General features: G+C 41.3%; 1 long non-coding RNA gene across 2 annotated transcripts; it reads left to right on the forward strand.

Annotated features, from left to right (window-relative positions):
* Positions 1-1,174: 1,174 nt before the first annotated feature.
* On the forward strand, positions 1,175-13,868 carry LOC140719834 (uncharacterized). Of its 2 annotated transcripts, none has more exons than XR_012097019.1 (3): positions 1,175-3,400; positions 4,040-4,317; positions 12,283-13,868. It is a non-coding gene; the product is annotated as an uncharacterized lncRNA (long non-coding RNA). The 2 variants fall into 2 exon arrangements; XR_012097018.1 differs by lacking the exon at positions 12,283-13,868 and adding an exon at positions 7,006-7,136.
* The last annotated feature ends 3,493 nt before the right edge of the window (positions 13,869-17,361 follow it).

Raw genomic sequence — 17,361 nt, forward strand, 5'->3', positions numbered from 1 at the left:
GTGCCACTAACTTAGCATAGTTTCCTCCATTCAGACAACTCAGGTGTTCATCGATAGACATCCTGATACCTCTGTGCCCGAGGCCAAGGGAGACTCCAGCCGCTTTCAGCAAATATTCGTCATTAACAATCCTACAGCGTTTAACTTGTACAGCCACCTTACATGCTGTGAGCTCTCAAAGAATTAAAATGTCACTTGGACTTCCATCTAATGTTTTTACAAAATTTAATACACTACAACACACCTTGCGAAGGGAAAGACATGCTGTGCTTCAACAGGTAGATAGTTGCCCCGGTTTCATTTCAAAACTTCCTTGCTGCCACTGTTATGTTTCGTAACTCTTAAAAAACTGATTGTAAGTAAAACACGGGAGCTGGGATACCTGTGCATTTAGTTTCTTTTCTTTAGTGAGATGCTCACATATGACATGGTGGTGCAATGATGTATACCATTTCCATACACCTTACATCAAGTGAAGTCACTTTTATTGTCATTTCGACCATAACTGCTACGTACAGTACATAGTAAAAAATGAGACAACGTTTTTTCAGAACCATGGTGTTACATGACACAGTACAAAAACTAGACTGACCTACGTAAAAAACAACACAGAAAAAAACTACACTAGACTACAGACCTACCCAGGGCTGCATAAAGTGCACAAAACAGTGCAGGCATTACAATAAATAATAAGCAGGACAATAGGGCAGTAAGGTGTCAGTCCAGGCTTCGGGTATTGAAGAGTCTGATAGCTTGGGGGAAGAAACTGTTACATAGTCTGGTCGTGAGAGCCCGAATGCTTTGGTGCCTTTTCCCAGATGGCAGGGGGGAGAAGAGTTTGTATGAGGGGTGTGTGGGGTCCTTCATAATGCTGTTTGTTTTGTGGATGCAGCGTGTAGTGTAAATGTCAGTAATGGCTGGAAGAGAGACCCCGATGATCTTCTCAGTTGACCTCACTATCCGCTGCAGGGTCTTGCGATCCGAGATGGTGCAATTTCCGAACCAGGCAGTGATGCAGCTGCTCAGGATGCTCTCAATACAACCCCCGTAGAATGTGATGAGGATGGGGGGGGGGGGGGGGGGGTGCAAGACGGACTTTCCTCAGCCTTTGCAGAAAGTAGAGACGCTGCTGGGCTTTCTTTGCTATGCAGCTGGCGTTGAGGGACCAAGAAATTTGGTGCTCTTAACGATCTCTACCGAGGAGCCGTCGATATCACCCTAATCAAACAATATATTTACAATATTACCAAAATATTAAATACACTGAAGCTCTGAAGAAGGAGGAATCTGTTTGATCTGATAGGAGAGTGCAGTTGACCAGTGCACAAAGGGAAGTAGAAGGAGGTGATGGACGGGTCACCTGACAGCATGAACATTGATCTGACTAACTTCTGTTAACAACTCTCCTCCCTCCTCCCCCCACCACTTGGTTTTCCTCCATCCTGGTGGCCCTCTCACTCCTTTCCCTCCACTCCCCTGTCCTGATGATCTTCCCATCACCTCCTTCTTCCGTCCTCTCCTCTCAGATTCCTTCTGCTTCAGCCCTTTACCTCTTCCACCTAGCTTCTCACCTGGCTCCTTTTCGTCACCCTCACCTACTCTTTATTCTGGGCCCTGCCCCTTCCTTTCCAAACGGGGGTGGGGGGGGGGCATGGTATTGTAGTGGTTAGCACGATGCTTTACAGTACCTGTGACCCGGGTTCAATTCCTGCCTCCGTCTGTATGTACGCACTCCCCATGATCGCAGGGTTTCCTCCAGGTGCTCCAGTTTCCTCTCACAGTCCAAAGGTGTACTGGTTAGTAGGTTTATTGATCTGTAAATTGTCCTGTGATTAGGCTCGGGTTAAATCAGGGGTTGCTGGGCAGTATGTCTCAAAGAGTCAGAAAAGCCAATTTTGCGCTGTATCTCAATAAAATTTAAAAATAAAATAATGAAAGGTTCTGGCCCACAGTGTTGACTATTCATTCCCTCAATAAATGCTGCCTGTTCTGCTGAATCCTTCAGCATTTTGCATGTTTTGCCACTGCTTGGTGGTCGCCATGTATACCATCAACAAAATCGACTTCTGTCACCATGAAGGAGAAGCACAGTAGGTGCAAGAAACGCCTCATCTACAGATTACTTGCCAAACTGCACACCACCAGTTGTTGGACCTACCACCTGTCATCTATTTCATCAACTTTGCCCCCAACTTCCACACTTCCCTTCAGTTCAGTGGTCCATTAATGACATCTCTCTCCCCTTTCTCGATCTTTCTGTCTCCATCTCTGGAGACAGACTGTCTACTGATATCTTTTATAAACCGACTGACTCTTACAACATATTTGGCCTATACCTCTTCCCAACTCGTCACTTGCAAAAAATGACATTACATTTTCCTTGCATTGGTTCTCAGGATGAGGCTTTCCTTTCCAAAACATCTGAGTTGTCCTCCCACTTCAAAGAACGGAGTTTCCCTTCCTCTGACATTGGTGCCGCCCTCACCCGCATCCTCTCCGTTTCCCGGACTCTGCCCACAATCCATCTTCCCACCACCTTATCAGAGATAGAGTTCTAAAAAGAAGTTCACTATCCAAAAGGGTTAAACTGCAGCCTTTTCATTTTAGTAAAGTATGCTCTTAGCAAAACACTTGCTTTGGGAATTGTTTTTTGTTAATTTACTGTTGATTGTTACAATATCTTGTTTGCTTTGAATGTTTTCTCAGTGCGTGGTGTGTGGGAACTCTCGCAGTAAACAGGATCAGAGTTTATTGCCAATTATCTCAGTGACATCAATAGCCAAAACTCAAAAATGATTGGTTATGGTGGACAAAAGAGACAAAAATGGCTGGAAAGAGGAGCAACAAAAATTCTGCTGGTGGAAATGAAGGGGTCAAGTGGCATCTGAGAGGGAGCAGGGAAATGTCAACATGTAACCTGCATCAGGAATGGACTGAGAATAGGGATGAGAGAGAGGTGGTATAAAGAGGAGAGGGGAGAGGTGAGACAAGGGCCAGACTGGTGGGCCAAGGAAGGGTGAAGAGTAGTGAAGGGGGTGGAGTTGGGAATAGAGGTAAGTGATTGATAGATTTATGCAGACAAAATTCCAATCCTGATGACGGGTCTTGGCCTGAAACTTACTTACTACCCATTATGCTGCTGCCATTTAGGGCAGCAATGAAGGTCCTCTTTGTCTGTCCATACTGTTGCACACAGATTTTGAAGGTTTCTTCATTACTGTGATATTGAGTGATTTTTCATTGCTGTTTCCATGACAATTTTGTTTTTACCCCTGATTCTGGAGGACCAGTGGACCACACTTCGTTTGGCCTCGACCTTTTGACCTGTTTGGCATGGGTGACCCTACCAAGAGCCAAAGCCTGACTCCAGCCAACATAGCTCTCTGGGTCATTAAGGCAGGTAAGCCTCCAAACCCTAGGACAAGATTGTTACCTTCTTGGAGATTGGCCTGAAACGTCAACTGTTTATTCCTCTCTATAGATGCTGCCTGACCTGCTGAGTTCCTACGACATTTTGTCTGTGTTATTCAAGATTTCCGGCATCTGCAGAATCTCTTATGTTTCGGACAAAAAAAAAGGCAGATTAGGAAGAGGATATGGGGAAGGTGGAGACAACTGGATGGGTGAAAAGCAGAAGCACGAAAGATACCGGTGCTAGAATCTGATAGGTAAGGGAAGTGATGATGGAACCCATGAGGGGAGAGGCAAAAAGCAGATGGAACAAGACCTGATCGGAGGAATGGTGGAAACCAGCGGGTGAAATGTATGTTAGTGGATGGTTGTAACCAGGGAGAGGCTTTAGATGAATGGGGTTGGCTGGGTGTTACAAGAAAGGGGAAAGAAATGGGAGGGCTGGTGGAGGATCAGAGGGAGAGATACTGGTAGGGGTAGGTGGGTATGGAGTGCAGAAATACACCAAAGGTTAAAGTGACTCAAAATTACAAAAATCAATGCTCATTTGGTTGCAGATCACACAGAAAGAATATATTCAGAATAATTTACAGACAGACAGAATAATTTATTACTAATATTCCTTTAGTTCACACTGGGCATCTCCATGGCAGAGGAGACGATGGGCACGTCAGTGTGAGAATGGGAAAGAGCAAAGAAATGACGTGTGATTGGGAGCTTGGGAAGGAAAATGAAGGTGATCTGCAAATGGGTCACCTAGTCTGCACTTGGCCTCACCAGTGTAGCAGAAGCACCGACTGCAGTGGGCGAGGTTGGAGTCGGAGCCTGCAAATCTTTGCCTCACCCAGAAGGCCTGCTTAGGAACCTGCTGGTACTTAATCTGCTTCTGAATTGGAGGATCAACAGGTTAAGTATCAATTCATAATTTGAACACTTACCCCAGAAGCTGTGTCAGGCAGTTGAAGTAAATGGTGATCATTAGAAGTTGGAATAAAAAGTAGTCTTATTTTAATCAGCTTTATTTTTATTGGTTTTATTATACTCTGAGCTTGTCTTTCAGTGCTCAAGTTACAATTATTCAATGACATATAATATAACATTCTGTCTGCAATCACTAAAGATTCAGCTCCTGGCTTTTTCATCTTAGATTTCAGAATCAGAATCAGAATCAGGCTTAATATCACTGGCATATGTTGTGAAATTTGTTGTTTCATCTTTTATTCATAGAAGCTCTTGCTTATGAGAGTTTGAAATGATCTCATGTTGAACAATACAGGGGCCGGAGACAAAGTAGTTTAACATCACAGGCAGCATTAAAATGTATAGTACTTCCTGAACTCTGAAATATAATTCTATTGAGTTTCCTATTCCTTAAGTACAAGAATGTTGTAGAAGTATTCTTATCGTGCTTGTAATTTCTTATCATGTTTGCACAGACGTAGACAGAAGCGCTGATGGTCTGGTATATGTTGCCTTAAGAGTTGTTAATTATAATTCGCTTCCTACACATCAAAAATTATTGCCGTTTTAGTTAAGGAGGATTAGAATATTTGAATTAGTGGACATTTGGACATAGCTGAACTCTAGCAGACGTGGAGAGGAATGCACTGAAAATGTTTTGTGATAGGAGCGATATCAACAAAAAAAAATCTATACATGAAATTTATCACAATGTTACTCCTGCTGATTGATAAACTCACAAACTAAAATGCAGAGTATTCAGTAAGTTAGTACCACTTTTCAATGTGCCCCTTGCTTGTCCCATGGAGTATTTTTATAAGTCTGAATAAAAATGTTTAGTTCTTTAAAGTGCTTCATTTTCTTAAAGGGCACTTGAGTTCAATTTTCCTTCTCCCTTAAAAGGCCAGATCCACTGATTGCATTAAATAGATTTTGTTCAATACAACCACAAACGTCATTGAGCTATATAGTTTCTTCATTTACATAAATTCATTGCATGAAGTTCCTTTAATTCTTTGAATAACGGTTGCCATTCTTTTGAAATATTCAAACCTATTACGCACAACATATTCTAATGCTCCATAAGTCAAATTTTTATCATAAATGTTTAAAGATTAAATATCAATTTACAAAAAAAAAATCATTTTATTTTTGGAATACGTCAAAAACAACCAGTATACAATGAGCACTGGGTTATTTCTAGGTAAAGCATCAAGTCCCCTGAGATGGTGGGTATTGTGTTGATATTTGGGTCTGAAATGGGCAGGTGTGGACATGAGACTGGTCATATCATAATGATTCCACAAAGCTACACAGGAACAAAAAGTCTTAGTAATTATTGTTTGATAATTACTATGGTGATTGTCAATGTCCCGTGATTGTTTAAATCAAGTAGTCTACCCTTTGAAGGACACAATTACTGGCCAAAGTGTTTGATTAGCAAGAAAGGACTTCACCTGGGCTCTGTATAATAAAGAAACAATCATTTTGTAAACTGACAGCTGCCAATTTAAAAATGTTTGTTTTATCTTTTGTTAATAAGAGACCGGTATTTAGATTGCAAATCATGCAATGCTAGGAACTTGCAGAGCATGTAACAGCTGATAAAATAGTTTATGTTGTTGTTTCCTGCTGTTATAATATGGGAAATGTGGTGGTAAATAATGGCATAAGAAAAGTTAGATGCAGTCTGATTTGATATTCAAAAGTTGAACTATTTTGTTGAGAAAGGTTTTTGAAGAAGTCATTGAAGGTTTTTTCAATGGTTCAATAATTAAGTGGATCCATTTAATATCAGAGAATGTATACAATATAGAACCTGAAATTCTTACTCTTTTCAAAAATAGTGTCATCAGATTACTTTAATGCACCTGGAGGACATTGGTTTAAATTTTATCTAAAAGACTTCTGTTCTAATCAGCAGGAAGTCCTTTGTATCAATTTGGATTCTTCTCTGACGTGGTGCTTGACTCTTACGGTGGGGTGTTGCTACCTGTGACTTTGATGACAGTTGATGATGTGGATGAGATAATCCCAAAGGTTCATAATATACCTGCACCTAAAATTTCTGATTTCCTGCAAAGTGCAGGTAAATATGGGTATTTGGCCGTCCAGGGACAGCTTTAGGGAAATGGGAATTTTGTGGAAAATTGAAATGAAGTGGCATTGAGGAAAAGATTGAGTATGCTTGGAAGGGAAAGACACACCTAGTTTGTTTGAGCAAAGGATGAAAGAAGATAGAGAGTGTTTGAGCTCAATGACAAAAGAAGAAAATCTCATATCCAATCAAGTGGTTATTCCTTTAATCCTAAATCATTGAGTTGCACTAATGGTGAAATCCATTAAGGGTTGGTCAAACACTTACTTGCAACCATAAGACCATGAGACATAGGAGCAGCATTAGGCCATTCAGCCCCTTGATTCTGTTCCGCCATTTCACCATGGCTAATTTATTATCCATCTCAATCCCATTCTCCCGCATTCTCCCCGTAACTTTTGACACCCTTGCTTATTAAAAACCTATCAAATTCCACTTTGAATATATCCATACTCTGAAAAAATATTCACAAATGATGTCAACAATGGTCAGGAAATGGAATTTCATCTCTTAATTCAGCATATTTCTGTTAACAGAAGGTTAAAGTAAATCTGCCTTGCATATGTGACTTGGAGTTAATGGTCTACCCTTGCTCTGCTGTGGCCCAGATGAGAGGATCCTGCCATTTTCCCATTCGCTCTCTGATGTGCGATATATATGACAGGATAAACCAGAGGTAAATCATAAGGGAAATATTGCAAACAAAACTCAAAGCCTGGTTTAATAATGGGCAACATTTTGAAATTTATATCTTCCAAGCAACAGTACATTTATCTGTTTATGGAATGGTACATAAATATTTTGGTGTGTAAGTATGATTATAGGGTCTACATGTCATTGTACACCTTTCATGTCATGGGTATTAATTCAGTGGCATTATTGATCTATTGACCATTTCCTTCTATTGAGGTAAATTTGCAAATATATATCAACCCAATGAGATTACAAATCTGGAGACATGAGAGACAGCAGGAAGGTCTCGTGAGGGGTCTCAACCCAAAAGTTTGACTGTCCATTTGCCTCCATAGATGCAGCTTGACCTGCTGCTTTCCTCCAGCTCCTTTGTGTGTTTCTCTGGATTATAATTGTTATTGATTTGAGATGATGGTGTTGGTAGTATTCACAGGAGGTGTTGCCTCAAGAAGTCAACAACTACCATCAAAGATTCCCACCATCCGTGCCTGCCATCTTCTCACAACTAGCACTGGGCAGGAGGTACCGATACTTGAAGTCCCATACCAACAGGTTCAAGAACAGCGACATCCCATTTGGTCCGCGAACCAACCTGCATAGCCCCAACCACCTGTACAGTTCAGCAACACTCTGACCACTTCACACTATAACGCACTTTATTCTCCTGCTCTAATTGTGTTTTCTTGTAAAAACTGTGTTTAATATATGTTTTACTTGTGAAGCTGGTGAGCGAGAGGCTGTCTGAGATGTCGAAGTGTTGGGATGGACAGTAGTTTTTGATGGACTTGGATCATGGTCTGTTTGGGGGCTTTGCTATTACTGTATGGTGAGTGATAGAGGGTTAATAGTTTTGCTGGAGCAAGTGGGGGAGAAGGAGGGTGGAGGGTTGATAATTTTGCTGCTGCTTGTGCATGGGAGGGGGAGGGGGTTTTTTTGGATGCTAATGTTTCTATCATTCATTCTTTGGGGTTTTTTTCTGATGCGTGGATGTCTGTCAAGAGTAAGAGTTTCAGGTTGCATGCTGTATACATTCGCTGATATTAAATAGAACCATTAGACTATTGAACTGTTGTTGCTGTGTGCCTGAGGTACTGCAAGTGAGGTTTTTGTCACACCTGTGCGTTCATGTATTTGTACGAGTGGCAATAAAGTCGACTTTCGCTTTCAATAAATTTCTATTTGCTTGCATGCACAGAGAATCTGTTCAAATGCTGCAACTTCCCTAAAAACAGCACACCACTGAAGTTTCACATGGGTCTGAAATAACCTCTGCCGAGATTAGGGTAGTTGCCATGACAAAATATGACAGAGTATTTACTGTATGGCCTTAGGAAAACATTTCTGGAATAGAACAGGAGGCTTGAGACTCACTATCAGCAAAAGAAAACAGCTGATCCCAATCACCCTGGAATGTGATCCTTTCTGATACGCTCTCCCACATTCACTGAGGTTTGGCAGATTGATTAGAACATGTGTCATTAAATAAATTGCTCTGTTTCCCTTTTGTTCTGAAGTCTTGTTTTCCTCTGTTTTATTTTTTCCTTTTATCAATTTTTTTTCGTAACCGGCTTTTACTCTTTTTCCCTGTCTGTATTTAACTTTTGTTACGGAGACTGGGCATATGAGTCAGTTCATCTCTGATTCCATTCAGGGTGCTTTGAACTCTCATGTAATGTTCTTCCCTTGCCCTCTTCTCTGTAATTTATGTGGCTTTATGTCCGGAAATATGAGGGGTTGGATGTCATGGTTGAAAAGTTTTCAATTCTTATTCATCAAATACTTGCCTTCTGTTTGGAAAGTTATCTCTTTTAACAGCCATAAATAGAAGCTCTAATTTATTTCGATCATTTTACTGCTATTATTATATTATTAGTATTGGTTTATTGGCTCATGGTCAGGGTTCAAAGTGAATATATTATCAAAGTACATATATGACATCATATACAGTATGTCACCATATACAACTTTGAGAGTTGTTTTCTTGCAGGCATACTCAGTAAATCCAAGAACCATAATCAATGAAAGACCTCACCCAACAGGCCAGATAAACTGCTAATGCGCAAAAGACACCAAACTCTGCAAATACAGAAGGGAAAAATATAATCATAAGCAAAAAATATCAAGAACATGAAATGAAAGGTTCTTGAAAGTGAGTCCATAAGTTGGGGGAACAGATTCAGTGATGGGGCAAGTGGAGGGAGGTTATCTCCTCTGGTTGTCATAGATACACTAAACCATCAAAACATACACTGAAATGTGTCACTTGCTTCAAATCAAGTAAGCAGGAATTGTGCTAGTGGCAGTCCATGGGTGTCACCATGAATCTGGCTTCAACATAGCATGCCCACAACTTACTAACCCTAACTGTACGTCTTTGGAAGGCGGGAGGAAACGGGAGCACCTGGAAGAAGCGCACGCTGTCTCAGGGAAATGTAGAAACTCCTTACAAACAGTGGCAGGAATCGACGTCCAGTTGCTGATTATTTGTGGTGTAAAGTGATTGTGCCAACCACTACCCTACCATGCTGCCCTTTGTCTGCCTTTGTCTGACTAAAACTTATTGGTCTTTCGATATAGGCTAAGTACTGAGGACAGGCATATACCAAGTCGCAGGAGTATATGCTGAAAGGCACACTGAAGATCAGTATAGCCACGTGCAAAATCTTTGAGGAAGGACCATCGTCCAGGGCACTGTTGCCACTGGATTTGAGGTTCTGGGCTCTGTGTAACAGCCTTATAACTGCTTCCTGTTTGTGTTGTATAAGCAGAAACCATGAGTGGTGTTAAAACATTGCAATGGAATGCTTTGAACTGATGGTAAAACGAATGTAAATAGAAGACTTTGGTTCACTGAATCTGAGGGTGTGACCATTAAGCCTTTGAAACCGTGATAAGCTCTGCGTGTTCCAGTGTGACATCAGGTGGCATGTATTAGAAGAAGATAAAATGATGGTTCAGATGCACGCAGAAAATACTGGAGGCCTTAGTGTCCATGATCAAGTGTGTGAAGCTTCCAATTCACTCATCAAATGCTTGAAAGTGTTCCGTAGAGCAATTTGCAAAATAGAAATTGATGCAGATGGGGAGAATTTATTTGCATAAAGGGAGGCTGTATGGGAGCATCCTTCCTGCAAATATACAATCCATTACCAAATCTTCTAATGCGATGCAAAGCAAAAAAGATTCATTTGCAAAAGTTATTCATTCATTTCAGTTCAAAGTTTTTTTTGGAATTGTGGAGAGCTACAAATTTGAAATCAGCTATAGAAAGTCAGGTGAACTTGTCAATGAATATGGATTCTCTGCTTCAGGATGGTCTCAGCCTGAAACATCGACAGTCTGTTCATTTCCATAGATGCTGCCTGACCTGTTGAGTTCCTCCAGTGTGTGTTAATATGGAAAAATTTGTTTGTGGTTTAATCAATGAACAAGTTTAGGCCAAAGTTGTCAAATGTACAGAATCTTGTTCTTGTGGAAATGTCATGTCTATGAAAGTAGCAACATAAATGCTCATGAATTCTGTCTGGTTTAAGGTACAAATGCAGCATTAACTTACCAATATAGATTCATAATGAAGACTTGGGATCATAAGCAAGAGGTTATGGCACAAATTGGTGTTATTGACGTAATAGCAAATTGCAGTATAAAGGCATATATCCTCAGCTTTCAAATCTAAAGCCAGAGTTCATTAAAGCAATTCTAGTACAGTGTTTCTTTCACAGTAGGAAAGTTCTTAAACAGCTACAGAAGTCTGCAAAGCACTGAAGTTAGAACAATGGATGATTGATTAAGCTAATAGAGATAGTGTTTCCAAAACTTGTGTTAGAAAACCTCAGGGCAGAATCCGATTGAATGGTTGGTACATCGATGGGAGCATTGACAGAGGTAGATTGCCCAGTGCTGTGTCATCTACCTCGGTGTTGATGCACTGACCATTTATTCAGAAGCTGTCCTGAGGCTTTCTAAGATAGAGTCATAGATTCACAAGGCTTTGAAACAGGTCCTTCTGCCCACTATAGTCATGCTTCTCATCAATTACACCGCCCCCCCCCACATTAGTCCCATTTGCTAAGACTTGATAATCCAAGTAACTCCCCAGATACTTCTTAAATGCTGTGAAAATACTTACTTCAACCAGATATTTTGGCAGTTCGTTCCTGATTCCAGCCATTCACTCAGTGAAAAAATAACCTCAGAACTCTCTAAACCTTCTCCCCTTTACCTTAAACCTATATCGTTGTGTTTTAGACACCACTGGTTATGGAAACGTTTCCTACTATCTCTCTGTGCCCCTCATAACTTTGAATACTTCAATCAGAAATCTTCTTGCCCCTTTAGACTCTTCTCTTGCCAATCTCTCTTCATAACATATAGCTAAGTTCAGCAGAGGTAACACTAATAAAGTATACAGTGAAGTGTACTTCGTACCTCAAAGCAAACTTCAAAGTATATTTAAGTGAAGCATTGAAGATTTTAGGCCTGATGAATTAAACTAAAAATGTCAAACCTAATAATACTAATCAACCAACATTGTTGGGCAACGATGGACTTAGCTAGTTTTATTTATTCATTAATTCATCATTTATTTATTTATTTATTTGTTTGTTTAATTATTGGTTGACTGATTGAGCTACAGGGCAGAATTAGCCTTTCCGGCCCTTCGAGCCACAGACCAGAAATCCCCCAATTTAATCCTAGCCTGATCACGAGACAATTTGCAATGATCAATTGTCTTCCCGGCAGGTACATCTTTTGGTCGCGGGAGGAAACCGGAGCACCTGGTGGAAGTCCACAAGGTTACATGGAGAACATCCGAACTTCTTAAGGGCAGCGGTGGGAATTGAACCCAGGTTGCCAGCACTGTAAAGCGTTGTGGAAACTTTGGGACAGACATTTGGAAAAGTATACTGACAATGTTCAGTGATAGCTATAGTGTGTTAGTGTTACGTGCCCAATGTTAAATGACCAGTGTGTCCGGGCAGCATTTACGCTTTATTCTGCTTTGTTACGGCTTTACTTTGTTCTTTCTCAGTGCACTGTAATGATTTGAGCTGTATGGACTGTATGCAATCAGGCTTTTCACTGTGTCTTCATATAGCCCTTTTCCTACCTGCATACAGGCAAAGGCTCAAAAGCAGAGCTCCAGAGATAAGGACAATGAAGAGGTGGTCACGGGAGGCAGAGGAATGTCTACAGCATTGCTTTGAGTCAGTGCACTGGGCCGCGTTCCAAAACTCATCAGTTGATCTGAATGAATAAGCCACGGTTATCATGGGCTTATAAAAGCAGTTGTAGCCGAGTGTGTCCCCACAGAATCATTCAGAGTCTTCCTCAACCTGAAGTCCTGGATGAACCAAGAGATCTGCAGTCTGGTGAGGGCCAGATCAGAAGCATTCAGGTCTGGCTACCAAGCTACATCCAGACCAGCTAAGATCTCCAGAAAGTCATCTCATTGGCGAAGTGGCAATTCTGGACTAAACGAATCAACGCTGGAACATCTGGAGAGCGAAGATGCGTACATCAGGATGCTCCTTATTGGCTACAGCTCAGCATTCAATATCATCATCCCCTCAAAGCTAGTCAATAAGATTCAAGACTTTGGCCTCATTATCTCCTTGTGCAATTGGTTCCTCAATTTCCTCACTTGCAAATCCCAGTCAGTTCAGATTGGCAACAACATCTCCTCCACAATCTCCACCGGCAAAGGTGCACTACAAGACTGTGTGCTAGCCCACTGCTCTACTCACTTTACACCATGAGGCTAAGTACAGCTCCAACGCCATATTTAAGTTTGCTGATGAAATCACTGTCATAGGCTGAATCAAAGGTGGTGAAGAATCAACATATAGGAGGGAGAATGAAAATCTGGCTGAGTGGTACCATAGCACCAATCTCTTACTCAATATCAGCAAGGCCAAGGAGCTGATGGTTGACTTCCAGAGAAGGAAATTGGAGGTCCGTGAGCCAGTCCTCATCAGGGGATCAGAGATGGAGAGGGTCAGCAACTTCAAATTCTCTCAGTGTTATCATTTCAGAGGGCATATCCTGGGCCCAGAATGTAAGTGTAATTATGAAGAAAAATAGCAGCACCTCTACTTCCCTAAAATTTGCAAAGATTCAGCATGACATCTAAAACTGTGACAAACCTCTATAGGTGTGTGGTTGAGAGTATGTTGATCGGTTACATCACAGCCTGGTATGGAAACACCAATGCACTTAATGGATACAGCCCAGACCTTCACAGGTAAAACCTTCCCCACCAGTGAGCCCACCTACACAAAGCACTGTTGCAGGGAAGCAGTCTCCATCATCAAGGACCTCCACCACCCAGCTCATGCTCTCTTTTCACTGCTGCTCTCAGGAAGAAAGCACAGGAGTCTCAGGACTCACACCCCAGTTTCAGGAACAGTATCACCCCTCAGCCTTCAGGCTCTTGAACCATCAGGGATAACTTCACTTGCCCCATCATTGAATGTTACCACAACCTGTCGATTCACTTTCAAGGACCCTTCATCTCATGTTCTTGATATTTATTGCTTATTTATTTATTATTACTTGTTTGCCTGCCCTGTTCGGTATGGTCTTTCATTGATTCTATTATGGTTATTGGATTTACTGAGTATTGCACAGGGAAATAAATCTCAGAGTTGTATGTAGTGACATATAGAATGACATATATGCACTTTGATAATAAATTTACTTTGAACACGTGCCAATAATAAACCAATATTAATAATTATAGATATAGTATTATTTAAAGCTGAGAAGATTTTTTGACTATGCTTTGAAAAAGAAAGTTAATACTAAAGTACAAATGTTTGTATATCAATTACCTAATTCTGGGAAGTACAGTACATGAGAAAACTCTGAAGGGATGCACCTAGTCGGGCATGTATTCAGATGAAAACAGTCAAAAACCAGTGATATGAGTTGTCAATGGGAAAATGTTGTTTAAGTTGGAACATAAGATTTGTCATACTGAGCGTATCGAGAAGAGAGACCTCAGAAGGGTTCCAGATTGAATACTTGTGTTTATATGGCTGGGTCAGAAAAAATTAATTAAAGATAGTAGGTAAGTATAGAATCTATTAAGTCTGCAGAGCCAAACCTAGAAAACAATGCTACAAATTTAGAACAAAATCTTTCCAAAGGGCACAATGATGGATGGATAATGACAACAGACAGGATCTCCCGGTTGCCACTCACTTCAACTCTCCTTCACATTCCCATTCGGATATGTCCATACATGGCCTCCTCTACTGCCATGAAGAGGTCAAACTCAGGTTGGAGGCGCAACACCTCATATACCGTCTGGGTAGTTTCCAGCCCCTTGGTATGAACATCGAATTCTCCAACTTCCGGTAATTCCTTCCCTCTCCCTTCCCCCATCCCACTTTCACTCTGTCTCCTCTTCCAGCTGCCTATCACCTCTCTCATGATTCTGCCTTCTTCTGCTACCCATTGTGCTTTCCCCTTAGATTCCTTCTTCACCTCTCCTGTCTATCCCCTCCCTCACCCCTTGATCTTTCCTCTGATTGGTTTTTCACCTGGCACATTCCACCCTCCTCCCACCTTCTTTATAGGGCCCCTGCCCCCTCCTTCTTTAGTCCTGATGAAGGGCCTCGGCCCGAAACGTTGACTGCTCCTTTCGACGGATGCTGCCCGACCTGCTGAGTTCATCCAGCTTTTGTACGTGTTAACTTCTTAGGCCTTGCAGTTGCCATTTGAAATGGATTAAGATGAAACATGTTGGGATCTTTACTATACCCGAAGGACTGAGGATCACTTTTTCATGTCATGAGTTATTAGACTAGTTCTAGTCTCAGGTAATGATCCTCAGTTTTGTTCATTGAACACTCTGTGAAACAAAAAGATGCTAGGCACAGAATAACTCTGCCAAATTCACAGTGTCGAATGGTGTGTGGCTGAGTACTCCATTAAAGAAGCATTGTAAAATTGTCTATTACAAGGATCATTAAGTTTAGCAATGATTCATTGATCAGCTAGAATTTTGCCAAATTAAAGAACAACGTTGCGAATCACAGTTGATTATATCCCTGATGAGTTACTCACGTATGTACAACCAGAATACAAGCTTAGTTCAGCCAAGTCATGGCAGAAGAGTAGCGGAGGTAAAGTGAGGCTGAAACAAAATAATGTTTCTAGTGACAGAGGAAAATGTTTTCAACAACATGATAGAGTTAACGTGTTAACACCAGGTAGCAACTCTGACTTCGCAGGATGAGCTGTTGAATGTGAAATATTGAAAATAGAAACATAGAAACATAGAAAATAGGTGCAGGAGTAGGCCATTCGGCCCTTCAAGCCTGCACCGCCATTCAGTATGATCATGGCTGATCATCCAACTCAGAACCCTGTACCTGCTTTCTCTCCATACCCCCGATCCCTTTAGCCACAAGGGCCATATCTAATTTCCTCTTAAATATAGCCAATGAACCGGCCTCAACTGTTTCCTGTGGCATAGAATTCCACAGATTCACCACTCTCTGTGTGAAGAAGTTTTTCCTCATCTCGGTCCTAAAAGGCTTCCCCTTTATCCTTAAACTGTGACCCCTCGTTCTGGACTTCCCCAACATCGGAAAGAATCTTCCTGCATCTAGCCTGTCCAATCCCTTTAGAATTTTATACGTTTCAATAAGATCCCCCCTCAATCTTCTAAATTCCAGTGAGTATAAGCCTAGTCGATCCAGTCTTTCTTCATATGAAAGTCCTGCCATCCCAGGAATCAATCTGGTGAACCTTCTCTGTACTCCCTCTATGGCAAGAATGTCTTTTCTCAGATTAGGGGACCAAAACTGCACACAATATTCTAGACCTTGTACAAGGTCTCACCAAGGCCTTGTACAACTGCAGTAGAACCTCCCTGCTCCTATACTCAAATCCTTTTGCTACGAATGCCAACATACCATTTGCCTTTTTCACCACCTGCTGTACCTGCATGCCCACCTTCAATGACTGGTGTACAATGACACCCAGGTCTCGTTGCATCTCCCCTTTTCCTAATCGGCCACTGTTCAGATAATAATCTGTTTTCCTGTTCTTGCAACCAAAGTGGATAACCTCACATTTATCCACATTAAATTGCATCTGCCATGAATTTGCCCACTCACCTAACCTATCCAAGTCACCCTGCATCCTCTTAGCATCCTCCTCACAGCTAACACCGCCGCCCAGCTTCGTGTCATCTACAAACTTGGAGATGCTGCATTTAATTTCCTCGTCTAAATCATTAATATATATTGTAAACAACTGGGGTCCCAGCACTGAGCCTTGCGGTACCCCACTAGTCACTGCCTGCCATTCTGAAAAGGCAGCTGAGAAGTGTACAAATAAATGAAATGAGCCAAAAGACGGAAAAGGGAATCCTTAAGAGTTATGTGATCGTGTGCAGATTTCAAATGTTAGTCAAGAGGAGACTGTGGAAGAACCACAGTAAGGTTCTAACGAGTTGCCTCAAGAAGTGAATCTTCTCTCCAGTAAAGGAGTAATTTCAGTGCCAATAATACATGAACTTTAGAGAACATCCAAGATGATAAATGAACCTGAGAAAATCTGGAAATACCTGTTTTTATGAAGCATTTATGCTTTTTCTAAAGGCGACTGCTTTAAAAACGATTTTAATATGTGGCTTACATGACTGACATACTGTACGTACAGATGCCGAGAGTGGTCAAAGTGAGTGAATGAGTAAGATACTTATGTTTTATCAGCTGTCCACGTCTCTTAGTGATTCTTTAGGTTCCTGGCACCATGAACCAGAATGAGAACATACATTTATTACAACCATCTAATTCAATCCCCTGCAACATTGTTGGAAGTGTCAGACTGAGGTGATGTTCAAAATAGGATGAGAGGGAAAGGGATAACGAAAGCAAGGTTCTAATTATTTGTCTCACGATGTGATACTTTCCTCATAAAGTGGTAATTCAGTGATTGGTTTATCTCCACAGCACCTTAACTCTGTTTTACTGCCATCTAATTGGACATGGAGGCATGCCCAATAACAAGTAGAGCCTCAGATGTTAGTGGTAGCTCCCTAATCTCAGGGTTCATGTCCTGCTCATTACATTGACATCTCAAATTAATATCTAGAGAAGCAACACACACAAAATGCTGGAGGAACTCAACAGGCCAGGCAGCATCTATGGAAAAGAATAAGTAGTCGATGCTTCGGGCCG

The sequence above is a fragment of the Hemitrygon akajei genome, chromosome 32, assembly GCF_048418815.1.
Source record: "Hemitrygon akajei chromosome 32, sHemAka1.3, whole genome shotgun sequence".
Lineage (NCBI taxonomy): Eukaryota > Metazoa > Chordata > Chondrichthyes > Myliobatiformes > Dasyatidae > Hemitrygon > Hemitrygon akajei.